Here is a 27,342-nt window from a genome sequence, read left to right as displayed (position 1 = left end):
TCGCACAGCCCTCCATGTGCTCGCCAGAGGTAGCCTGACTGCCATTAGGTACTGAGATGAGATCCTCAGACCCCTTGTCAGACCATATGCTGGTGCGGTTGGCCCTGGGTTCCTCCTAATGCAGTGGACATGTGCGCATGCCTGTGACGCTTGCATTCCGGAGCATCGCCGCTGGCGCCAGTCACGTGAAGCTTGCAGGTCATGATTGCTAGGGGAACAGCTCCCTGACCCCTCAGGAAACGTGGGAAGCTTAGCGGTGATGCAAGTTCCAGTGCTTACATTTGTCCTGCAATTGGCATTAGGTGATGTTGGCATATAAAAAACCTGTTGTGACACACACTGCTACGGCCCCCCAAAGAGGCCTACATTAAACGCGTGTAGGGGCTGGTAGTCTGCTTCCACACTGCGACCATTATGGGTGAGGATCAATCTTTGGCTAACCTATCTGATTAGTTGCTCTTAAAAGACATATACACACTTTATTACATGGTTTATTAGCCTAAAGAACTTGATTCCTCTGGTCGGATCTTTATCAGTGTGGTTTTCTGGACTTCTTACCTGTGTCCTTCTTGCTTTAGATACCCATTTGATGTTTGTGTGTGTCTATTTATACTCTTGTAATTTTTACTCTACTATGTGATACTGGTATTCAACAAATGTCATTTTGTATTCATTTTGTAGACAGTCTTGGCTCCAAATTTTTCGAATTTTGCATGTGTTTGGGAGTTTTTCTGTCAATATCTCCAGATTTTTGTACAATACTTTTATTGCTCTGATCTGTATATTTACAACATGGAATGCTGCATGTAAAGCAAAACTGGCAGAGCACTTCCTTCAATTGTAATGAAGATACAGAACAATATGGAAATGTCCAGAGTGATTGAGGAGCGGGCGCGACCACTAATATGAACCAGTGCAACAGTATACAGTACAGACCAAAAGTTTGGACACACCTTCTCATTTAAAGACAAGAAATCCCACTTATTAAACCTGACAGGACACACCTGTGAAGTGAAAACCATTTCCGGTGACTACCTCTTGAAGCTCATCAAGAGAATGCCAAGAGTGTGCAAAGCAGTCATCAAAGCAAAAGGTGGCTACTTTAAAGAACCTAGAATATAAGACATAATTTCAGTTGTTCACACTTTTTTGTTAAGTATATAATTCCACGTGTGTTAATTCATAGTTTTGATGCCTTCAGTGTGAATGTACAATTTTCATAGTCATGAAAATACAGAAAAATCTTTAAATGAGAAGGTGTGTTCAAACTTTTGGTCTGTACTGTGTATGTGTGTATATATTATATATATATTTATTTTATTTTTTTTAATCTTTTTTTTTTTCAGGGCCCCCTTGAAACTCCGCCAATGCTCCACCCTAGCCCTGCTTCCACCCGTCAAACCTTCCACAGTCCCACCACACTCTTTTGGAAAAACTCCACTCCTGCACCATGTCCTCACAAATTACACATTAACAGTTCCCATCACCAGATCACATACATAGCCAGTGGCTTATTTTGGCAAAAAGATTTTTTAATCCGCCATCACGACAAGGTAGACTCTTTTGGCTGGGCTGTACCCTACTGTAATTTATTAAACATTTGTTAAAATATCCAATAAAATTTTAGGTATTTTTATTTATTGTTTAAAACTTGCCTGGACTCCTCTCTGTAGAAAATAAGTTACCTAGAGCACATTTCCCAACCTCTATACTATGCCAGATGAAGAGAAAAGCGAAAGTGTCACCCTGCACAGTAACAGGACCTCTCCTACCCCACACTGAAAACAGTATCCTCAAAAATATCATCCTTTAATTAGCCCCTACAGTAATAATATCCCACATTCTGAACCCCATGTATCCTCCCATTCTGGACCCCACATGTCCACCCATTCTGCCTCATGTCTCTCCATACTGCCCCCATAGTCATCCATAATAGTATAATGCATCCCATAGTCATATATAGTAGTGTAATGCACCCCCATAGCGGGATAATGCACCCCCATAGCGGGATAATGCACCCCCATAGTGGTATGTGCCCCATAGTATAATACAGCCCCATAGTAGTATTATGCAGCCCCATAACAGTATAATGCACCTAATAGTTTAATGCAGCCCTATAGCAGTATAATGCACCCCCATAGTATAATTCAGCCCCATCTGAGGATGCAAGGTAGTTACTGAGCTGGCAGATCCTGCCTCTGGGGCCCGGTGAGCAGGAGAGAGGGGGCCCACTGCTCATCGGGTCCCATATGCCAGTAAGGGCAGTAATGCCCTGATGGCAGCCCTGCATGCATACTCAGGGTAACTCCAACTGGAAGTTCCTAGGGCTGAGAACAGCCGACACCCGATATGGCCCGATCACCCTAGAACTCCAGACGGGTATTTCCACTTGATGTTTTCCACACGTACTCATTCACACACAGGTCCAGACCTGAACGTTTATTTCCATGCATGTGTTTGCCAACAGACAGTAATCTCCTTGAGGAACAGAAAACAGAGGCATCCCCCTGTGTCACCAAACTCACACCCTGACGATATTCATGGGGAACTACCACCCTTCCCTGATCCCTCCTCCTGAGAGGACAACGAGACTCAGGGTTTACCTGTGGTGAGGGTCAAATCTTGCCCCTATTCCCTGGTAGCACCTTAGCTGCCTCCACCAGAGAAGAAGGGGTAGATTTGAGAAGGACGGCCGAGACCATAGCTCCCAGGCAATAGTCTGGTCCAAATTAACTACTTTCCTTGACCGCAAATCTATGACCGGATTGTGTCTCTTCAGCCAGGGAAAGCCTAAGACTATGGGAGTTGGCATACGCTCCAAGATGAACCATGACAGAGACTGTTCATGAAGAGTTCCTATACGCAGGTTAATATTGTCTACGACTTGGAACAGACTCCTATGGCTGAGAGGGACAGAGTCAATCGCATGAATGGAAATGGGTCTCGCCAGCGTCCTACCAATCAGACCACGAGTCTGAACAAAGTGAGAATCCAACAGATTGACCCCAGCTCCACTATCCACAAGAACTGGTACAGTCTCAGTCTCCCCACCAACCACCACTTCAGCAGAAGTGGAAAACTGAGATGTGAATGTGGAGATGTACACACCCTGGTTGCCTCCCTCCATACGACCAGGGGAATGCGGCTTTGGTGACGAAGTACCAACTTTGGTGTGAGATGGGCAGACAGTAATGATCCGTAAGACCACAGTAGAAACATGCCCCCGTCCCACGGAGAACTGTAGGCAACCCATGAGTAATAGTAGGCAGTAATGTAGGCAACCCATGAGTATAGGTTCGTCCATCTGCACAAATGTGCAGATGGACACCAAATCTCCCTCGAAAGAACACCAGGTGGGAGATCTGGTGTACGTCTCTCCCTGAAGTGTCTATCCACCCGGATTGCAAGGGTCATGGTGGCCTCCAACAACCCAGGAATAGCATACTGCACCAGAGTATCCTGAAGCCTAGCTGACAGACCCTGACAAAAATTTCTCCTAAGAGCAGGGTCATTCCACTGAGTCTCAGTGGCCAGTCTCTGAAATTTTGAGCAGTACTCCTCAGCCAGCCCTCCTGCTTGATCTTACAGAGTCAAGACTCAACCAGGGAAATGCCATCAGGATCCCCATACACCAGCACCAATGCCGCAAAAATCTCGTCCACCGACTGCAAAGCTGGTGAATCGGTCGGCAGGGAGAAGGCCCAGGACTGGGGACCACCCTTGAGAAAGAAGACTCATCCCCAAACGCTGTTGCTCACTCCCAGAAGAACGAGAGTGAAGCCTGAAATATAATTTACAGGCTTCTTTGAACACAATAAACACAGAGAACCTGTCAGGGAGAGATATTGTGGGTTCCTGTTGAGCCTGGACATGAGCCAAGACGAAGAACCCAGACACCTGCTGAAATTGCTGCACCACCCGAGTCCGCAACTCAGTAACCTCATCCGTGAGGATCTGGATCTGGCGCACAAAAGCCTCCACTTGCGCCATAGGTTCACCAGAAGAATGGTACAGTTGGTAATAATGTCACGACCCAACAGAAGTCGGTACAGCAGACAACACAAAACACACAACGGGATAGAAAAAGGGAGAGGAAGGCCCTAACAATAGGGAACGATAAAAAACTTAGCTCAAGCTTCTGCTGCAAGCTCCACACAGCAGAGGATACGGAACCAGGACCTCATGTAGCTGATACACTGTTGGCACCAGAGAGCTCCCAACCCCTCGGCTGGTCTCCAGAGAAAAACTATTACCAACAGTCAGCTGATGGATCATGTGGCTTTTTAAAGGACAGTGGGAGTGGTCACCACCCACAGCAGCTGCCTGCAAGGAAACTGACATGAACCCTTGCTCGCCCAAAAGTAAAAACCACGTTTAAATTAAAGCAGAACCAGAGCTGCCATGACTCCTAAATATTAGTCGTGACAATCATACTGTTGGTGAACCATGATACTATGTGGGGAGGCAGTGGTGAACATCATACTGTGTGGGGTTTGTGGGACCATCATAATATGTGGGTGGAGGAATGAGTTTCATATAATATAAAACTCTGACCTCTAAGTTTAGGAGCTACATAACTTCCATTCCTATCCCATTTATTGTATGTTAAATTTTTTTAATAAAGTTTGTTTGAAAAAGGAACTACGTAAAGCAATGAATGACAGACAGTGACATCACAATGAGATACATTCTATGTGAAGAATCAGCACTGAGATCGCTCCTCACATTCCTGCTGCAGATCCATCTGAGGACATTGGATGCACACAACTTCAGGAAGAACACGACTCAGACCAGGAGTAGACACCATCACAAGATGACATGGGCATCGCGATTATCATAAGCAGCCGCTGGTCTTGGCCTCAGCAGCCTCCATATTATTTGTCACATATCTTTTAAGCACACCGAGGAAATTTGCTGAAAAGTCAAGAACAATGTTTAGGAAGTTTACCTTCCAGGGCAGGACATCCACCATGATGACACAGGTCAGTGGCTCAGAAGTGAAATAAATGCGTAGGGGGAGATTTATGAAGGCTGAAATGTTATATGATTTTCTTAATCTATAACCCTGCTGGAGTGAGGTGGGCAAATTAATTTAGCTCATACTGTGTGGGAGGCAGTGATGACCATCATACTGTGTGGTGTTTACAGGTCCATCATAATGTGTAGGTGGAGGAATGTGGGAACATCATTCTGTATGAGGGCATTTTTGGGGCATATTCTATGGGGCCATGCAAGGGGTATCATAATGTGTGAGAACACTGAAGGGCCTCAGTAAGTGCAAAAAACCAAGTCTGGCAATACATATCCTTCTCCGTTTCTAAAAAAATTGGGAATTTGTTTTCTTTATGGCTGTGCCTATGTTCCATGATAGGATTTTTGATATGGGGCCCCGTAATTTCTATGTACGCCCCTTCGTAGTCACTTAGGTTATTATAATGAGTCCCAATGGGGAAGCATTACAGGGGAAGCACAAGAGGCATTATAATTGTTATCAGGAGTCACAAGGGCACATTTTTTCTATAGGACGCTGTGTAGGTGCAGGGGAGCATTATTACTACAAGGAAGTACAGAGGGAATATTGCTATGTAGGGGCACAATAGGAGGGTACTACAATATATAGTAGGGCTGGCTGGCAGTCAGTGCAGGGGTGTGCTACAGAATAATATAACACCCAAAACTAGTGCTGAGGAATTCCATAATACACAACTTACGTGCTACATCATAATGTAATATATACCACAGCTGTTGATGTATAACATAATGCACCTCACCTACTGGAGAATATTATAATGTGCATATCACTTGCTGCAAAATATTATACTATACAGCTCACCCGCTAAAGAACAAGATCATATATACCTCACCTGCTGCAGAATAAGATTATTATTTATTTATTTATACAGCACCATTAATTCCATGGTGCTGTACATTAGATGGGGTTACATCAAAATACAAATATCACTTACAGTAAACAAACTAACAATGACAGACTGATACAGTGGGAGAGGACTACATTCTACAGGATTATGGGGAACGAAACAGTAGGTTGGGGGTTGCAGCACATATAGTGCTGGAGGACACATACAGGGCCTCTAAGAGAGCAGTAATGTACCACCACTACAACACAGGACATATAGTGCTGGAGGACACATACAGGGCCTCCAGGAGAGCAGTAATGTACCACCACTACAACACAGGACATATAGTGCTGGAGGACACATACAGGGCCTCCAGGAGAGCAGTAATGTACCACCACTACAACACAGGATATATGGTGCTGGAGGACACATACAGGGCCTCCAGGAGAGCAGTAATGTACCACCACTACAACACAGGACATCTAGTGCTGGAGGACACATACAGGGCCTCCAGGAGAGCAGTAATGTACCACCACTACAACACAGGACATCTAGTGCTGGAGGACACATACAGGGCCTCCAGGAGAGCAGTAATGTACCACCACTACAACACAGGACATCTAGTGCTGGAGGACACATACAGGGCCTCCAGGAGAGCAGTAATGTACCACCACTACAACACAGGACATCTAGTGCTGGAGGACACATACAGGGCCTCCAGGAGAGCAGTAATGTACCACCACTACAACACAGGACATCTAGTGCTGGAGGACACATACAGGGCCTCCAGGAGAGCAGTAATGTACCACCACTACAACACAGGACATCTAGTGCTGGAGGACACATACAGGGCCTCCAGGAGAGCAGTAATGTACCACCACTACAACACAGGACATCTAGTGCTGGAGATCACACCACTGCAATGACTGTTGGGGAATCACTCTGTAGTTACGCGGAGTCGCCGCAGGAGAAGATGGGGACCGGACATCCCCGACATCAGGGGAATAGCGGCTACACAGTCCTGGGCACGGACCGGAGAGGACGCGCAGCCTCAGTGTGGCAGGGGCCGGTCACACCGCTCCTCTGTCTGCACCGCGCAGTGAATGACGCGGTGTGTAGTGACACATACCGCAGTCCACGCGGAACTTCTCGTGCCTGGACTTCAACTGCTCACGTCACTCTGCTGCTCCACCAAGTACCGCTCCAGTTTTCCCTGCACGGCTTTGGGCAGCTTGGTCATCTCGGCCTTCTCCAGCACTTGCTGCAGAACCGCCGCCATCTTGTCGGACGCAGCCTCTCCGGGTCACACGAGCAGGACAAGGATAAGAATAAAGAATAAGATTATATATACCTCACCTGCTGCAGGATAAGGTTATATATACCTCACCTGCTGCAGGATAAGGTTATATATTCCTCACCTGCTGCAGGATAAGATTATATATACCTCACCTGCTGCAGGATAAGGTTATTTATTCCTCACCTGCTGCAGGATAAGATTATATATACCTCACCTGCTGCAGGATAAGATTATATATACCTCACCTGCTGCAGGATAAGGTTATATATTCCTCACCTGCTGCAGGATAAGGTTATATATACCTCACCTGCTGCAGGATAAGGTTATTTATTCCTCACCTGCTGCAGGATAAGATTATATATTCCTCACCTGCTGCAGGATAAGGTTATATATTCCTCACCTGCTGCAGAATAAGATTATATATTCCTCACCTGCTGCAGGATAAGATTATATATTCCTCACCTGCTGCAGGATAAGGTTATATATACCTCACCTGCTGCAGGATAAGGTTATATATACCTCACCTGCTGCAGGATAAGGTTATATATACCTCACCTGCTGCAGGATAAGGTTATATATTCCTCACCTGCTGCAGGATAAGGTTATATATACCTCACCTGCTGCAGGATAAGGTTATTTATTCCTCACCTGCTGCAGGATAAGATTATATATTCCTCACCTGCTGCAGGATAAGATTATATATACCTCACCTGCTGCAGGATAAGGTTATATATACCTCACCTGCTGCAGGATAAGGTTATATATACCTCACCTGCTGCAGGATAAGATTATATATACCTCACCTGCTGCAGGATAAGATTATATATACCTCACCTGCTGCAGGATAAGATTATATATTCCTCACCTGCTGCAGGATAAGGTTATATATTCCTCACCTGCTGCAGGATAAGGTTATATATACCTCACCTGCTGCAGGATAAGATTATATATACCTCACCTGCTGCAGGATAAGGTTATATATTCCTCACCTGCTGCAGGATAAGGTTATATATACCTCACCTGCTGCAGGATAAGGTTATATATTCCTCACCTGCTGCAGGATAAGATTATATATACCTCACCTGCTGCAGGATAAGATTATATATACCTCACCTGCTGCAGGATAAGATTATATATACCTCACCTGCTGCAGGATAAGGTTATATATTCCTCACCTGCTGCAGGATAAGGTTATATATACCTCACCTGCTGCAGGATAAGATTATATATACCTCACCTGCTGCAGGATAAGATTATATATGCCTCACCTGCTGCAGGATAAGGTTATATATACCTCACCTGCTGCAGGATAAGATTATATATACCTCACCTGCTGCAGGATAAGATTATATATACCTCACCTGCTGCAGGATAAGATTATATATACCTCACCTGCTGCAGGATAAGGTTATATATACCTCACCTGCTGCAGGATAAGATTATATATACCTCACCTGCTGCAGGATAAGATTATATATTCCTCACCTGCTGCAGGATAAGATTATAGATACCTCACCTGCTGCAGAATAAGATTATATATACCTCACCTGCTGCAGGATAAGATTATATATACCTCACCTGCTGCAGAATAAGATTATAGATACCTCACCTGCTGCAGGATAAGATTATATATACCTCACCTGCTGCAGAATAAGATTATAGATACCTCACCTACTGCAGAATAAGATTGTATATACCTCACCTGCTGCAGAATAAGATGATATATACCTCACCTGCTGCAGAATAAGATCATAAATACCTCACCTGCTGCACAATAAGATGATATTTTACTCACCTGCTGCAGAATAAGATGATATTTTACTCACCTGCTGCAGAATAAGATGATATATTACATGCTGCAGCATAAGATCATGTATACCTCACCTGCTGTAGAATAACATCATATATATCTCATCTGCTGCAGAATAAGATCATATATACCTCACCTGCTGCAGAATAAGATCATATATACATTACCTGCTGCAGAATAAGATATATTGCTCACCTGCTGCAGAATAAGATCACGTATAACTCACCTGCTGCAGAATATGATGATACATACTTTAATTGCTGCAGAATAAGATCATATATACCTCATCTGCTGCAGAATAAGATGATATATACCTCACCTGCTGCAGAATAAGATGATATATACCTCACCTGCTGCAGAATAAGATGATACCTCACCTGCTTCAGAATAAGATCATATACCTCACCTCCTGTAGAATATTATAATAAACACTTAATCATAGTACCCTCATCAGCTGCTGCCAAGCCTAAAAATATACACATCAGCTACTTTCACACTAGCGTCGGGCACTGCACGTCGCAATACGTCGTGGAGAAAAAACGCATCCTGCAAAGTTGCCCGCAGGATGCGTTTTTTCTCCATAGACTTTTATTAGCGACGCAGTGCCACACGTTGCAACCGTCGTGCGACGGTTGCGTTGTGTTATGGCGGACCGTCGGCACAAAAAAAGTTACATGTAACTTTTTTTGCACGTCGTGTCCGCCATTTTCGACCGCGCATGCACGGCCGAAACTCCGCCCCCTCCTCCCCGGACCTTACAATGGGGCAGCGGAAGTGTTGTAAGACTGCTTCCGCTGCCCATGTCAGGCATTTTTTTCACAGTATGCGTCGGTACGTCGGGCTGACGCAGCGCAACGGCCCCGTACTGACGCTAGTGTGAAAGCAGCCTAAGCTGCTGCAGAACCTTACATAAAAATTACAAAAAGAATATTTATATTTTATATCAACCAATGTACAAGTATGTCCCGTTTACTCTTTAACACTACATTCCCACAATGAGCTTTTTGGACAGTTTTTAATGATGCAGATTTTCTGCAGTATTCTGCAACCAGGTTACTTGCATTTTTTCAAAAATACACTGTGTCAAAAACTCACCAAAAGCTCATTGTGGGAAGGGAGCCTAAAAAGAGATTTTGCAACAGCTGCAACTCTTTGTATACAGTCCGGTTCACCAAATTTAGCAGAACCTCACAATACAAACCTCAAATACTTAAAATATGTGTTTAAATGATGAATGAGTTTCATTTAATATAAAGCTCTGACCTCTAAGTTTTGGAACTACATAAAGCAATGAAAGACATGGACAATGACATCACAATGAGATACATTCTATGTGAGGCCTCAGCACTGAGATCACTTCTCACATTCCTGCTGCAGATCCATCTGAGGACATTGGATGCACCAAACTTCAGGAAGAACACGACTGAGAACAGGAGTAGACGCCATCACGAGATGACATAGACATCGCGATCATCATAAGCAGCCGCTGGTCTTGGCCTCATCAGCCTCCATATTATTTGTCACATATCTTTTAAGCAGACTGAGGAAATTTGTTGAAAAGTGAAGGACATTGTTTAGAATTCTACCTTCCAGGGCAGGACATCCACCATGATGACACAGGTCAGTGGCTCAGAAGTGAAATAAAATTGTAGGGGGGGATTTATGAAGAATGATATGTTATACATTGTCTTAAACTGAAACCTTACTGGATTGAGGTGTGCAGAATTAATTTGGCTCATACTGTGAGGTGTCTGTGCACCAAAACGTACAAAATCCCCCACCTATGAGGTGGTCCAGATTCCAGCTACAATGGATGTCAATTATGTGGAAAACCTATTTAAAACTGGAAGTCTGGAAAATACTTCTAAGACCACATCAATGTAAGCTTTCTTAAGGGGCAACTATACATTTAAGTGACTTGTTAGAATAAGCCGCTTTCTGTGTGCTCATGAGAAATAACGCTATTTCCAGTCATTATATCATTTATATCTCTCATTAGTTCACCCTCTGCAGGTACTTTAATTTTCAATAGACTTTAAGCTTCTAGGAGATGACTAGCTGATACTATGCCCCCTTACACTAAGCCACAGAAAAAAAGGATTTCCTGCTCTATTTCCATTTGGTATCACACAGACTTAATGGGAACCTGTCAGTTTGAAAATGGCATCTGATCTGTAGGCCGGATGTAATAGAGCAGGAGGAGCTGATCAGATCGATGCACATTTTTGTGTGAAAAGATTCAGTAAAACTTGTAATTTATTCACTGAAATCCCTGGTGTCTGTAGACATAGGAGTCCAGTGGGCGGTCCTACGCAGTGATTGACAGTCATCCATGTATGACTGCGCATGCAGAGATAGCTGCCAATCACCGAACCGAACACTGAATTCATAATCAGACGAACACCAGGGATTTCATTTAATAAAGTACAAGTTACACTGAATATTTTCCAACAAACTTAAATATAATTCTGCTCCTCCTTCTCTGTATCATTACAGATAAAACTGCATGTACGATGTGACAGATTCCCTTTAAAATGTAACTGTCGTTTTCAGGAGAACTTGCAGCAGAATGCATCCCAAAGTCCTCCTTGTAATATACTGCACAGCCCATAGTCATCCATGTTGTATAATACACAGCCCACAGTCATCCATAGTAGTATATTACGCAGCCCATATCCTTCATATAATATAATGCACAGCTCATAGCCCACCATAAAGTACAATGCACAGCCCATAGCCATCCATAAAGTATAATGTACCCCATATTCAACCACAAAGTATAATGCACACTCATCCATAAATAATGCACCCCATAGTCATCCATAAAGTATAATGCACCGCCCATAATAATCAATATTAGTTTATTACACAGCCTATATCCTTCATATATATAATACACAGCTCATAGCTTACCATAAAGTACAATGCACAGCCCATAGTCATCCATAGTAGTATAATGCACATCCCATAGTCATCTATAAAATATCATGCACCCATAGTCGTCCACAAAGTAAAATAAACAGTGATCGACAAAGTATAATGCACAGTCATCCATAAAGTATAATGCACCCCATAGTCATCCACAAAGCATAATGCACAGTCATCCATAAAGTATGATGCACAGTCATCCATAACGTATAATAAACCTCATAGTCATCCTATAAAGTATAATGCTTCCCATAGACATCCATAAAGTATAATGCACCCCATAGTCATCCATGTAATAGTACGGCCACTGATTTAAAAAAATACTCACCTTCCCTGTTCTTCCCCACTGCGCACGTCCTCTTGTAAAGCCAGCAACTGACTTCGGCATGCAACAGGAGCGTATGACGTTACTGCCACACGCCCTTGGTCACTTGCATTTTCTGGGGTGGTTGGAGCAGCTCCAGTGGTAATGAGGTGGCAAAAGAGTCATTACAAGCTGTAATCTTTCATGAAGACACGAGTTTTCAGCTTAGTCATTACAAGCTGTAATCTTTCATGAAGACATGAAGAGTTTTCAGCTTATTCCTGAAGTTTTCCATTGTGGAAGACAATCAGATGTCCTGAGGCATTGAATGCCAGAGGATTGGGGATGCTCGGAAAAAATCTTTGCAGTGATTGGGTGAGGAACGTATGAGAGCAGAGGAGAAAAGGAGGATTGGAGAAGATATTAGGAGAATAGTTTGGAGATATATGTAGGAATCCGATTATGTAAGGCCTTGTAAATCATTGTTCGTAGTTTAAAGAGGTATTTCCCCCTCCAAGATCCTATTCCAATATGTAGTAGGTGTAATAATAATAATATTAGCAAATACCTCCAATTAGAAATGTAGTATAGTTCTTCAGATTCGCAATGTCCTTTACCTCATGTAGGGCATTGCAGTAGTTAGGTATCCAAGGTTACGACCACTAAGTGCTGTCTAACTAACTAACTGCCACTAAATGGGTCACGCTGACATTTGGCACATCACTAAAGGATTAAAAGATTGTTTTTGCATAAGACCTCAGATATGAGGCACACAGGTAGGACTATTTTAAAGGAAACCTGACACCCCCAAAATCGATGGTGAGGTAAGCTCACCGTCATCAGGGGCTTATCTACAGCATTCTGTAATGCTGTAGATAAGCCCCCGATGTTACCTGAAAGAGGAGAAAAAGAGGTTATAATATACTCACCTGGGCGGTCCCGCTGTGGTCCGTGGTCAAATGGGCGTCTCAGGTCTGCTCCGGTGCCTCCCATCTTCATTCCTTGATGTCCTCTTCTGGTCTCGGTGCCGCGGCTTCGGCGCAGGCGTACTTTGTCTGCCCTGGTGAGGGCAGAGCAAAGTACTGCAGTGCGCAGGCGCCGGGCCTCTCTGACCTTACCGGCGCCTGCGCACTGCAGTACTTTGCTCTGCCCTCAACAGGGCAGACAAAGTACGCCTGCGCCGAAGCAGCGACGCGGAGACCAGAAGAGGACGTCATGGAATGAAGATGGGAGGCACCGGAGCAGACCTGAGACGCCCACCGGAGCGGGACCGCCCCTGGGTGAGTATAATCTAACGTCTTTTTCTCCTCTTTCAGGTAACATCGGCGGCTTATCTACAGCATTACAGAATGCTGTAGATAAGCCCCTGATGCCGGTGAGCACACCTCACCATCGATTTTGGGGGTGACAGGTTCGCTTTAAGTAATCTAGAACCTGTATGCCCATATTAATAGGTTAGGGTACAGTATGGCCAAGGGGTGACCGATTCCCTTCAATGTTATAGAAAGAGCTGGTGCCACATTTTGGTGCAGACTCAATGATAAATGCCCCCAAATGTGTATTAGCCACTAAACCAATGTTTTATAGCATCAGTGTAGTGGATGAAATTTTATGACATCTCATCTATACGCTGAGAAAATCCACAGTGTGAATTGACCCGCGATGCGGATTTGACATGAACAATGCATCAATTTATGGTGCAGATATTCACCATGGGTTTTGTACTTTGCAGTACAAAGGATTAGGTCAGTGGTAAAGATGCACAATTGTGTAGTAGTGAATGCAGCAATATCTGCGCAATATATGTGTGGATATAACCATTGTTAATTTCCTGTGTGATTTCCATTGTAGAAATTTTCTGCAAATTATTATTATGTAAATGTCGCCACTAATAGTGGTGGGGGGCGTAAATCACTTATGTATGACATTAGAGTGATATCGAAAGAGCTTTTGGAGCACCTGCCAGGACCCTGGGGTACTCGGTATTGAGTTCGGTCATCATTAAAGGGGTGGTCACGGTGGCAGCGACCCGGTCCGTGGCCCTGGGCGTCCACATTAAAGGAAGGTCTTTAAAGGGGTTTTAGGAATAAGAATGTTTGTGACGCCACCTGTGGTATTCGGTCAGGGATGACCGACGCTGCTTAAAGGGGTCCACTGGGGTGATGTTATGGCAGCAGGGATGGTATAGCTTCCCACAGGTGAAGCTGGATCCCCAGGGCTCCCGGTGTAATAGATAAAGATGGTGTAATAAGAAACAGAGGACACAAGGTTGCAATCTCTTTACCTCTTTACTGGTGTAAGGCAGCCACAGTCCAGGGTACGGGTCACAGGTGCGGTCCGGCCGGCTTGGAAGCGACTCAGGAATCCCCCTAACCAGGTGGGGTTGGAAGCCTTCCCTTCAGTGCTGTTGTAGTCCCTTGCTGCCTTAGGCCTCACACAAGGTACTCCACGTTCTCTCTGTCCCCCTGTTGGTAGCACACTACCCGCATGGCAGGTAACTCAAGCCTTTTTACAGGGTCTCTCAGGGTGACTCTGGGCTCTATCTGTTACTGTGCCTTCGGGTGTTAATGGTGGCCAGGCGACCTGCAATCTCCTGTCCGCCGGTTTCTGCCGTGGGTCATAGAGTTACCCCCACAACCTCGGTCTTCCGGCTACCGGAATTCTGCGCTTCAGCGTGGAGGAAGCTTAGTCGTAGCTTCCCTCCAGCTCTTTACTCTCCTTTGCTTCTCTTCCCTGTCAGTCCCCTACAGACTGCTCTGTTCACACTCCTTCCAGGAGCTGCAGAATCAGTCGTCTGCACGGCTCCAGCTTTCCTTTCTCAGACTCTCTCTGTCTGCCCTCTGACAAACTGCACTCTGTACTCTGTCTCTGACAGACTGCCTAACTCCCCTTCCAAGCCAGAATATATATATATATATATATATATATACATATATATATATTATATATATATCTAGGGAAGCTCCTCTGAAACCAGGTTCAGAGCTGCCCCTTCTGGCCTGGAGTCAGAACTGTGTTGGATGTGCTGAATCCCTGTTAAAGGGATCCTTCCTCGCTTCCAAGCATGGCATCACTCTCCCCGTGAGGAAAGCAATACCACCTGTAACAACCGGTTACCTGGGTGTAATAATTATAGGGGATAATTCAGGAGACTCTTTGCGTGGAACAAGACAACAGGACACAGTTTTATAAGTGGTAAAGTTTATATTATCACACGGTGATTCAAGCAGGTGCAGAGAGGAAATCAAGTCCACAACACTTGGTGCAAATAATAAACGCAGCTTAGCAGTCAATAGGAAACTTCAGAGGTAGATGCAAACAAACAGAAAGTCTATGAAGCACAGTTATTCTTGAGGAAACTTGACACGAATAGATCCTTGACTTAGTCCAGACACAGATAGATATGCTATTAGGAAGTTCAAATCATATCTTAGCTCAACCAGGGAGGCCTGGTTAATAGTCTCAGGTTTTGCAGAGCAGAAACAGCTTACATGTCCAGCAAATGCAGATGGAAGTAACACGAGCAGCAGATGAAGGAGGATTACTGAACACTGGTGTATGCAGCAGGAACTCAGAGCAGAGTGGTAGGATCTCCAACACAGGTTCACAGGAGCAGGATGCAAAGCAGTATAATCTAGCACAGACTGAAGGCTGGGGTGGAGTTTTATAGCAGGAAGACAAGTGCACATGAGACCAAAGACGCCATGTTGGAAAAGGGCAGTAAAGCACAAAAGGTAGAAAATGTTCAGAGTCCTGACATTGGGGTGTTACACCCCCCCCCCCCCCCGTTAAATCCAGTACTGCTGGACTGAGAAAACTAAAACAACGATAACAGGTTAACGACATACAAGAATTTTGGAACTGCACTTAAACTGTAGCAGGTATTATAAAACTTTTCTTCCCTTTTATGAGAGGCTCTTTTTCCTTAAACGATGCAAAACAGTATTTACAAAAAGTGCAAACATCTTAAGCATATCAAAAGTGCAAACATTTTAATGACAGAGTGTCCTTGTGCACCAATTATAAAGAGCGAGGTGTGTTTACTGTTTATGTGTATTTACTGTGTGTGTAGGGCTATTTAGTTTGTGTGTGTTGTATTTACTGGATGTGGGTGGTGTTTACTGGGGGGGTGCATTTACTGTGTGTGTTGTACTTAGTGTATGGGGAGGTATTTACCGTGTGTGTATGAGGGGGGTATTTACTGTGTGTGTACGAGGTGGTATTTATTGTGTGTGTATGAGGGGGGTATTTACTGTGTGTTAGGGGGAATTTACTGTGTGTGGGAGATATTTACAGTGTGTGTGTTGGGGGGTATTTACAGTGTGTGTGTTGGGGGTATTTACTGTGTATGGGGGTATTTACTGTGTGTGTGATGGGGTATTTACTGTAACAGGCAGAAGGAGATTTACTGTGATGGGGGTATTTAGTTGCAATACATTTTTATTTAAGTGCTTGGTGTTAAACAATGTATAACTGTTCGGAAATGATCTCCCTCGCAGGGGAGATAAACATTTTTTTTTACAAAAAGGAACAATGAGCATAATACCAGACCTACACATTGGGAGACAGGACAATAACAAGGGATCAATAACATTGAAGGAAAACAGATAGGAAATCCACAGTTTATCATAGCTTTGACATTGATAAAATAAAATTATCCACGTCCACAAAAATGACTTCATAAATCGTTTGTACGAAGTCAAGCATAAGGAGTAACATAAAAGAAATAACATGAAAAACAAGAATTATTCATTTATCACGAACCAGACAGATTCATTAGAGGCTCAGAGTGCAACTTTCTTTATTGCTCAGGCGATCCTCTACCTGAAAGTCTTAATGTCAGGGACTATCATGGAGATAGAGTGAGAGCCTGATTCAGTTGAGCATTAGGGTCCAAATCTAGCCAAGGATTCCACATTTGAAAGAAGGTGTTCCATGTATCATCTCTAGTGGCTTGTATGCGCTCATATAATAGAATTGCATTCATCCTATCTCGAACTAGAGATATGGAAAGTGAAGGAGATCTCCACTTCGCTGCTATGTGGATTTTTTTAGGGCTGGGTGAGATTTTGTGTAACGGGGTATGATTTGAGGACATAAATTTGGGGAACAAAGGAAGGGACAGGTGCAGACACAATATGGGGAGTGGGAGAAATTTGAAGACACAATATGAGGAGGAAGGTATGAGATGGGGGGCATGTATGGGGGATGGGTGCAGACACAGTATGGTGAGTGGTATGGGTTTGGATACAGTATGAGGAGCGAGGGAAAAATGTATGAGGACACAGTATGAGAAGTGAGGATGATGGGATGTGTGTGGAAACAGTATGGAAAGTTCGAGGGATGTGTGAGGAGGCAGTATGGAAAGTGAGAAGGTAAATGTATGAGGAGGGAAGAGGAAACATGGCAGGAGACAGTATGGTGGAAAAAATGTGAGTTGGCACAGAATAGAGACTGAGTATTGTGGGGGGTGTAACATGGGGGAACAGTGTAAGGGCACAGCCAGGAGGCAACAGTATACCAAGGAGGGGGAGTGTGATAAGGGGGCACAGTATAGAGACTAGGCCCTATAGGGGTGACTCAGTGTGAGAGAACAGAATGAAGTATGGAAAGGAGGGGGCAGTGTGGAGAGCATGCACCTTAAGGGGGTCAGTGTGGGGTCATATTTTGTGCAGGTAATATAGTGAGGGGCAATTATTCAGGGGCTCAGGGTAAGGCAGATATTTTTATTCAGGAGCATTATAATGACACTGCTATCTTTAAGGGCGTCATGTGGGGAGGTGCTGCACAAGACAGGAGAAGATGGAAGTCTGCAGAGATGGCTGTGGATGAGAAAACTCATGGAGTCTGGACAAGATGACGAAGAAAAGAGAGAGAACGACTCCAGAGACGACTTTCTGTAAGGTACCTGGATGTAAATGTTTTTTGTTATACTGACTAATTCTCATAGTTGTATTTATGTTAGGGATATTAAAGGCGTTGTCCAAGTTTGTGATGAGTCTGCAGTCATTCTATGTGACTGCAGACTCCTGAATTCTCACAGTGCACACTGCACGCTGTTAGGATTCTCTGGTGCTGGTGATTTGCATATATGTGGTCACGTGCTGAGAAGACATGCGTGGCCTCAGTGAAAATGAATTAAGTGAGACTGGACACGTCTAGTGGCCAGAAGTATCCAAATCTATGTCTGTCTGGCTAGATAAGCCTGGCTCAATTTCTGTGTGTCTAGATAAGCCCACTCCCCACTCGTATGTCTGTCTGACTTTCTAGATATGCATGCTTTTATTTCTATCTCTCTTCATATAAGCTTGCTTCTATGTTTGTCTCTCTGGCTAGATAAGCCTGCCTCAATGCATATCTGTGTCACTAGATAAGCCAGCTTGTATGTCTGTCTGTATCGCTAGATATGCATGCCTCTATGTCTGTCTAGCTATATATGCATGCTAGATTGATAAGCTTGCTTCTATGTTTGTCTGGCAAGATAAGCTTGCTTCTATGTTTGTTTGGCTAGATAAGCCTGACTCAATGTCTGTGTGGGTAGATAACCCCACTCATAGGGTACTGTCACACTATACGATTTACCAACGATCACGACCAGCGATACGACCTGGCCGTGATCGTTGGTAAGTGATTGTGTGATCGCTGGGGAGCTGTCACACAGTCAGCTCTCCAGCGACCAACGATGCCGAAGGCCCCGGGTAACCAGGGTAAACATCGGGTTACTAAGCGCAGGGCCGCGCTTAGTAACCCGATGTTTACCGTGGTTACCAGCGTAAAAGTAAAAAAAAACAAACAGTACATACTCACATTCCGGTGTCTGTCCCCCGGCATTCTGCTTCTCTCCACTGTGTCTGGGCCAGCCGGAAAGCACAGCGGTGACGCCACCGCGTCACCGCTGTGCTCGCTTTCCGGCCGGCCGGCGCTCACAGTGCAGAGAAGCAGAACGCCGAGGGACAGACACCGGAATGTGAGTATGTACTGTTTGTTTTTTATTACTTTTACGCTTGTAACCACGGTAAACATCGGGTTACTAAGCGCGGCCCTGCGCTTAGTAACCCGATGTTTACCCTGGTTACAAGCGAACGCATCGCTGGATCGCTGTCACACACAACGATCCAGCGATGACAGCGGGAGATCCAGCGACGAAAGAAAGTTCCAAACGATCTGCTACGACGTACGATTCTCAGCAGGGTCCCTGATCGCTGCTGCGTGTCAGACACAGCGATATCGTATGGATATCGCTGGAACGTCACAGATCGTACCGTCGTAGCGACAAAAGTGCCACTGTGTGACAGTACCCATACAGTATATCTGTATGTCTTTCTAGATATGCATGGTTCTATGTCTGTCAGTCTCTGTAGATAAGCTTGCTTCTATGTCTGTCTAGCTAAATAATATATCAGCAGTCTGGTAGTGGAGGAGAATTGTCTGGTAAACTCCAGATATTTTGTTAGATCTACACATTCACTGCTTTGTGACCAGTTTTGAAAAATTTTGGACAATCTCTTCAAATCTAGAGCATTCAATATTCAGTTCAAAAGCTAGAGTTGTCCAAAAGGCAAAACTGAAAATAATTTATGCCTTCTCAAATTATGAGCAAATGAATTAACATTTTTTGTTTTGTCTACTTTGGGAGAAAACACACCTACCTTGGAGATGGAAAGGACAGCTAGAGGGGATATGGAGGAGGCTGATGGTTTTAGAATTTTTTGCTAGGTGTGCCTGATCTATTTGCTCATAATTTAGAACAAGTAGCTGAATGGTAAATGTGATACGTGTTTTAATTATAAAGCACAGTAGTAGTTGAAAATAGACATAATTCAGTTTTAAAGCCTAAAAAACAAAAATTATCCATAAAAATGATATTGTTATTTTTATGATATAGTGAAATAATGTACCCTCCACCACCAGACTAACTCCACCCTACCTCCACCTTCACCTTTCCTCCATCCTTTTTAGATGAGCTTGCTTTCAAAATTTTCTGTCTAGCTAGAAAAACCTGCATCAATGTGTGTCTGTGTCGCTACATGAGCCTGCTTCTATGTCTGTCTGTCTGTCTTTCTAGATATGCATGCTTTTATGTCTGTCTCTGTTCATATAAGCTTACTTCTATGTTTCTCTGGCTAGATAAGCCTGACTCAATGTGTGTCTGTGTCACTAGATAAGCCAGCTTCTATGTCTGTCTTTATAGCTCTATATGCGTGCCTCTATGTCTGTGTGTCTTTGTAGATAAGCTTGCTTCTATATTTCTTTGGCTAGATAAGCCTGACTCAATGTCTGTATGGGTAGATAAACCCACTCATATGTCTGTCTGTCTTTCTAGATTTGCATGCTTTTATGTCTGTCTCTATAGATAAACTTGCTTCTATGTTTGTTTGGCTAGATACAGTGCCTACAAGTAGTATTCAACCCCCTGCAGATTTAGCAGGATTAATAAGATGCAAATAAGTTAGAGCCTTCAAACTTCAAACAAGAGCAGGATTTATTAACAGATGCATAAATCTTACAAACCAAAAAGTTTTGTTGCTCAGTTAAATTTTTATAAATTTGAAACATAAAAGTGTGGGTCAATTATTATTCAACCCCTAGGTTTAATATTTTGTGGAATAACCTTTGTTTGCAATTACAGCTAATAATCGTCTTTTATAAGACCTGATCAGGCCGGCACAGGTCTCTGGAGTTATCTTGGCCCACTCCTCCATGCAGATCTTCTCCAAGTTATCTAGGTTCTTTGGGTGTCTCATGTGGACTTTAATCTTGAGCTCCTTCCACAAGTTTTCAATTGGGTTAAGGTCAGGAGACTGACTAGGCCACTGCAACACCTTGATTTTTTGCCTCTTGAACCAGGCCTTGGTTTTCTTGGCTGTGTGCTTTGGGTCGTTGTCTTGTTGGAAGATGAAATGACGACCCATCTTAAGATCCTTGATGGAGGAGCGGAGGTTCTTGGCCAAAATCTCCAGGTAGGCCGTGCTATCCATCTTCCCATGGATGCGGACCAGATGGCCAGGCCCCTTGGCTGAGAAACAGCCCCACAGCATGATGCTGCCACCACCATGCTTGACTGTAGGGATGGTATTCTTGGGGTCGTATGCAGTGCCATCCAGTCTCCAAACATCTCGTGTGTGGTTGGCACCAAAGATCTCGATCTTGGTCTCATCAGACCAGAGAACCTTGAACCAGTCAGTCTCAGAGTCCTCCAAGTGATCATGAGCAAACTGTAGACGAGCCTTGACATGACGCTTTGAAAGTAAAGGTACCTTACGGGCTCGTCTGGAATGGAGACCATTGCGGTGGAGTACGTTACTTATGGGATTGACTGAAACAATCTCCCCACTGCCATGAGATCTTCCCGGAGCTCCTTCCTTGTTGTCCTTGGGTTAGCCTTGATTCTTCAGACAAGCCTGGCCTCGGCACGGGAGGAAACTTTCAAAGGCTGTCCAGGCCGTGGAAGGCTAACAGTAGTTCCATAAGCCTTCCACTTCCGGATGATGCTCCCAACAGTGGAGACAGGTAGGCCCAACTCCTTGGAAAGGGTTTTGTACCCCTTGCCAGCCTTGTGACCCTCCACGATCTTGTCTCTGATGGCCTTGGAATGCTCCTTTGTCTTTCCCATGTTGACCATGTTTGAGTGCTGTTCACAAGTTTTGGGGAGGGTCTTAAATAGTCAGAAAAGGCTGGAAAAAGAGACAATTAATCCAAACATGTGAAGCTCATTGTTCTTTGTGCCTGAACTACTTCTTAATACTTTAGGGGAACCAAACAGAATTCTGGTGGGTTGAGGGGTTGAATAATAAATGACCCTCTGAAAAAACTTTTCCAAATTTAAAAAAAAAAATAAACAAAGAAATAACATTCTTTTTTGCTGCAGTGCATTTCACACTTCCAGGCTGATCTACAGTCCAAATGTCACAATGCCAAGTTAATTCCAAATGTGTAAACCTGCTAAATCTGCAGGGGGTTGAATACTACTTGTAGGCACTGTAAGCCTGACTCAATGTCTGTGTGGGTAGATAAGTCCACCCATATGTCTGTCTTTCTAGATATGCATGCTTCTATGTCTGTCAGTCTCTGTAGATAAGCTTGCTTCTATGTCTGTCTAGCTAAATAAGATATCAGCAGTCTGGTAGTGGAGGAGAATTGTCTGGTAAATTCCAGATATTTTGTTAGATCTACACATTCACTGCTTTGTTACCAGTATTGGAAAATGTTGGACAAGCTCCTCAAATCTAGAGCATTCAATATTCAGTTCAAAAGCTAGAGTTGTCCAAAAGGCAAAACTGAAAATAATGTATGCCGTCTCAAATTATGAGCAAATGAATTAACATTTTTTGTATTGTCTACTTTGGGAGAAAACACACCTATCTTGGAGATGGAAAGGACAGCTAGAGGGGACATGGAGGAGGCTGATGTTTTTAGAATTTTTTGCTAGGTGTGCCTGATCTATTTGCTCATAATTTAGAACAAGTAGCTGAATGGTAAATGTGATACGTGTTTTTATAAAGCATAGTAGTAGTTGAAAATAAAGACATAATTCTGTTTTAAAGCCTAAAAAACAAAAATTATCCATAAAAATGATATTGCTATTTTTATGATATAGTGAAATAATGTACCCTCCACCACCAAACTAACTCCACCCTACCTCCACCTTCACCTTTCCTCCATCCTATTTAGATGAGCTTGCTTTCAAGATTTTCTGTCTAGCTAGATAAACCTGCATCAATGTGTGTCTGTGTATGAGCCTGCTTCTATGTTTGTCTGTCTATTTAGATATGCATGCTTTTATATCTGTCTGTCTCTGTAGATAAGCTTGCTTTTATGTTTGTCTGTCTGGCTAGATAAGCCTCGCTCAATGTCTGTGTGTCTAGATAAGCCCAATTCTATGTCTGTCTGCCTTTCTGGATATGCATGCTTTTATGTCTGTCTCTGTTCATATAAGCTTGCTTCTATGTTTCTCTGTCTGGCTAGATAAGCCTGACTCAATGTGTGTCTGTGTCACTAGATAAGCCAGCTTCTATGTCTGTCTCTATATCTCTATATGCATGCCTCTATGTCTGTGTGTCTCTGTAGATAAGCTTGCTTCTATATTTCTTTGGCTAGATAAGCCTGACTCAATGTCTGTATGGGTAGATAAGCCCACTCATATGTCTGTCTTTCTAGATATGCATGCTTCTATGTCTGTCAGTCTCTGTAGATAAGCTTGCTTCTATGTCTGTCTAGCTAAATAAGATATCAGCAGTCTGGTAGTGGAGGAGAATTGTTTGGTAAATTCCAGATATTTTGTTAGATCTACACATTCACGGCTTTGTGACCAGTTTTTAAAAATTTTGGACAAACTCCTCAAATCTAGAGCATTCAATATTCAGTTTAAAAGCTAGAGTTGTCCAAAAGACAAAACTGAAAATAATGTATGCCTTCTCAAATTATGGGCAAATGAATTAACATTTTTTGTTTTGTCTGCTTTGGGAGAAAACACACCTACGTTGGAGATGGAAAGGACAGCTAGAGGGGATATGGAGGAGGCTGATGTTTTTAGAATTTTTTGCTAGGTGTGCCTGATCTATGTGCTCATAATTTAGAAGAAGTAACTGAATGGTAAATGTGATACGTGTTTTTTATAAAGCACAGTAGTAGTTGAAAATAAAGACATAATTCAGTTTTAAAGCCTAAAAAAAAAAAATTATCCATAAAAATTATATTGTTATTTTTATGATATAGTGAAATAATGTACCCTCCACCACCAAACTAACTCCACCCTACCTCCACCTTCACCTTTCCTCCATCCTTTTTAGATGAGCTTGCTTTCAAGATTTTCTGTCTAGCTAGATAAGCCTGCATCAATGTGTGTCTGTGTCGCTATATGAGCCTGCTTCTACGTCTGTCTGTCTTTCTAGATATGCATGCTTTTATGTCTGTCTCTGTTCATATAAGCTTAATTCTATGTTTCTCTGTCTGGCTAGATAAGCCTGACTCAATGTGTGTCTGTGTCACTAGATAAACCAGCTTCTTTGTTTGTCTGTCTATCTAGATATGCATGCTTATATGTCTGTCTGTCTTTGTAGATAAGCTTGCTTTTATGTTTGTCTGTCTGGCTAAATAAGCCTCGCTCAATGTCTGTGTGGCTAGATAAGCCCACTTTTATGTCTGTCTGTCTTTCTAGACATGCATGCTTTTATGTCTGTCCCTGTTCATATAAGCTTGCTTCTATGTTTCTCTGTCTGGCTAGATAAGCCTGACTCAATGTGTGTCTGTGTCACTAGATGAGCCAGCTTCTATGTCTGTCTATTTAGCTATATATGCATGCCTCTATGTCTGTGTGTCTCTGTAGATAAGCTTGCTTCTATATTTCTTTGCCTAGATAAGCCTGACTCAATGTCTGTATGGGTAGATAAGCCCACTCATATGTCTGTCTTTCTAGATATGCATGCTTTTATGTCTGTCTCTGTTCATATAAGCTTGCTTCTATGTTTGTCTGTCTGTCTAGATAATCCTGACTCAATGTGTGGGTAGATAAACCCACTCATATGTCTGTCTGTCTTTCTAGATTTGCATGCTTTTATGTCTGTCTCTATAGATAAGCTTGCTTCTATGTTTGTTTGGCTAGATAAGCCTGACTCAATGTCTGTGTGGGTAGATAAGTCCACCCATATGTCTGTCTTTCTAGATATGCATGCTTCTATGTCTGTCAGTCTCTGTAGATAAGCTTGCTTCTATGTCTGTCTAGCTAAATAAGATATCAGCAGTCTGGTAGTGGAGGAGAAGTGTCTGGTAAATTCCAGATATTTTGTTAGATCTACACATTCTCTGCTTTGTGACCAGTTTTGGAAAATGTTGGACAAGCTCCTCAAATCTAGAGCATTCAATATTCAGTTCAAAAGCTAGAGTTGTCCAAAAGGCAAAACTGAAAATAATGTATGCCTTCTCAAATTATGAGCAAATGAATTAACATTTTTTGTTCTGTCTACTTTGGGAGAAAACACACCTACGTTGGAGATGGAAAGGACAGCTAGAGGGGATATGGAGGAGGCTGATGTTTTTAGAATTTTTTGCTAGGTGTGCCTGATCTATTTGCTCATAATTTAGATCAAGTAGCTGAATGGTAAATGTGATACGTGTTTTTTATAAAGCACAGTAGTAGTTGAAAATAAAGACATAATTCAGTTTTAAAGCCTAAAAAAACAAAATTATCCATAAAAATGATATTGTTATTTTTATGATAAAGTGAAATAATGTACCCTCCACCACCAAACTAACTCCACCCTACCTCCACCTTTACCTTTCCTCCATCCTTTTTAGATGAGCTTGCTTTCAAGATTTTCTGTCTAGCTAGATAAACCTGCATCAATGTGTGTCTGTGTCGCTATATGAGCCTGTTTCTACGTCTGTCTGTCTTTCTAGATATGCATGCTTTTATGTCTGTCTCTGTTCATATAAGCTAAATTCTATGTTTCTCTGTCTGGCTAGATAAGCCTGACTCAATGTGTGTCTGTGTCACTAGATAAACCAGCTTCTTTGTTTGTCTGTCTATCTAGATATGCATGCTTATATGTCTGTCTGTCTTTGTAGATAAGCTTGCTTTTATGTTTGTCTGTCTGGCTAAATAAGCCTCGCTCAATGTCTGTGTGGCTAGATAAGCCCACTTTTATGTCTGTCTGTCTTTCTAGACATGCATGCTTTTATGTCTGTCCCTGTTCATATAAGCTTGCTTCTATGTTTCTCTGTCTGGCTAGATAAGCCTGACTCAATGTGTGTCTGTGTCACTAGATGAGCCAGCTTCTATGTCTGTCTATTTAGCTATATATGCATGCCTCTATGTCTGTGTGTCTCTGTAGATAAGCTTGCTTCTATATTTCTTTGCCTAGATAAGCCTGACTCAATGTCTGTATGGGTAGATAAGCCCACTCATATGTCTGTCTTTCTAGATATGCATGCTTTTATGTCTGTCTCTGTTCATATAAGCTTGCTTCTATGTTTGTCTGTCTGTCTAGATAATCCTGACTCAATGTGTGGGTAGATAAACCCACTCATATGTCTGTCTGTCTTTCTAGATTTGCATGCTTTTATGTCTGTCTCTATAGATAAGCTTGCTTCTATGTTTGTTTGGCTAGATCAGCCTGACTCAATGTCTGTGAGGGTAGATAAGCCCACTCATATGTCTGTCTTTCTAGATATGCATGCTTCTATGTCTGTCAGTCTCTGTGGATAAACTTGCTTCTATGTCTGTCTAGCTAAATAAGATATCAGCAGTCTGGTAGTGGAGAAGAATTGTCTGGTAAATTCCAGATATTTTGTTAGATCTACACATTCACTGCTTTGTTACCAGTTTTGGAAAATGTTGGACAAGCTCCTCAAATCTAGAGCATTCAATATTCAGTTCAAAAGCTAGAGTTGTCCAAAAGGCAAAACTGAAAATAATGTATGCCTTCTCAAATTATGAGCAAATGAATTAACATTTTTTGTTTTGTCTACTTTGGGAGAAAACACACCTACCTTGGAGATGGAAAGGACAGCTAGAGGGGACATGGAGGAGGCTGATGTTTTTAGAATTTTTTGCTAGGTGTGCCTGATCTATTTGCTCATAATTTAGAACAAGTAGCTGAATGGTAAATGTGATACGTGTTTTTATAAAGCATAGTAGTAGTTGAAAATAAATACATAATTCCGTTTTAAAGCCTAAAAAAGAAAAATTATCTATAAAAATGATACTGTTATTTTTATGATATAGTGAAATAATGTACCCTCCACCACCAAACTAACTGCACCCTACCTCCACCTTCACCTTTCCTCCATCCTATTTAGATGAGCTTGCTTACCAAGATTTTCTGTCTGGCTAGATAAACCTGCCTCGATGTGTGTCTGTGTATGAGCCTGCTTCTATGTTTGTCTATTTAGATATGCATGCTTTTATATCTGTCTGTCTCTGTAGATAAGCTTGCTTTTATGTTTGTCTGTCTGGCTAGATAAGCCTCGCTCAATGTCTGTGTGTCTAGATAAACCCACTTCTATGTCTGTCTGTCATTCTAAATATGCATGCTTCTATGTCTGTCTCTGTTCATATAAGCTTGCTTCTATGTTTCTCTGTCTGGCTAGATAAGCCTTACTCAATGTGTGTCTGTGTCACTAGATAAGCCAGCTTCTATGTCTGTCT

At 42.8% G+C, this 27,342-nt stretch overlaps 1 long non-coding RNA gene across 1 annotated transcript; it reads left to right on the top strand.

Moving 5' to 3' along the window:
* Positions 1-4,739: 4,739 nt before the first annotated feature.
* On the top strand, positions 4,740-18,091 carry LOC143769031 (uncharacterized). The gene is made up of 3 exons (XR_013214172.1): positions 4,740-4,982; positions 10,343-10,585; positions 17,962-18,091. It is a non-coding gene; the product is annotated as an uncharacterized LOC143769031 (long non-coding RNA).
* The last annotated feature ends 9,251 nt before the right edge of the window (positions 18,092-27,342 follow it).

The sequence above is a fragment of the Ranitomeya variabilis genome, chromosome 4 (genome assembly GCF_051348905.1).
Source record: "Ranitomeya variabilis isolate aRanVar5 chromosome 4, aRanVar5.hap1, whole genome shotgun sequence".
Classification (NCBI taxonomy): domain Eukaryota; kingdom Metazoa; phylum Chordata; class Amphibia; order Anura; family Dendrobatidae; genus Ranitomeya; species Ranitomeya variabilis.
This window is presented reverse-complemented; position numbering and strand designations above follow the sequence as displayed.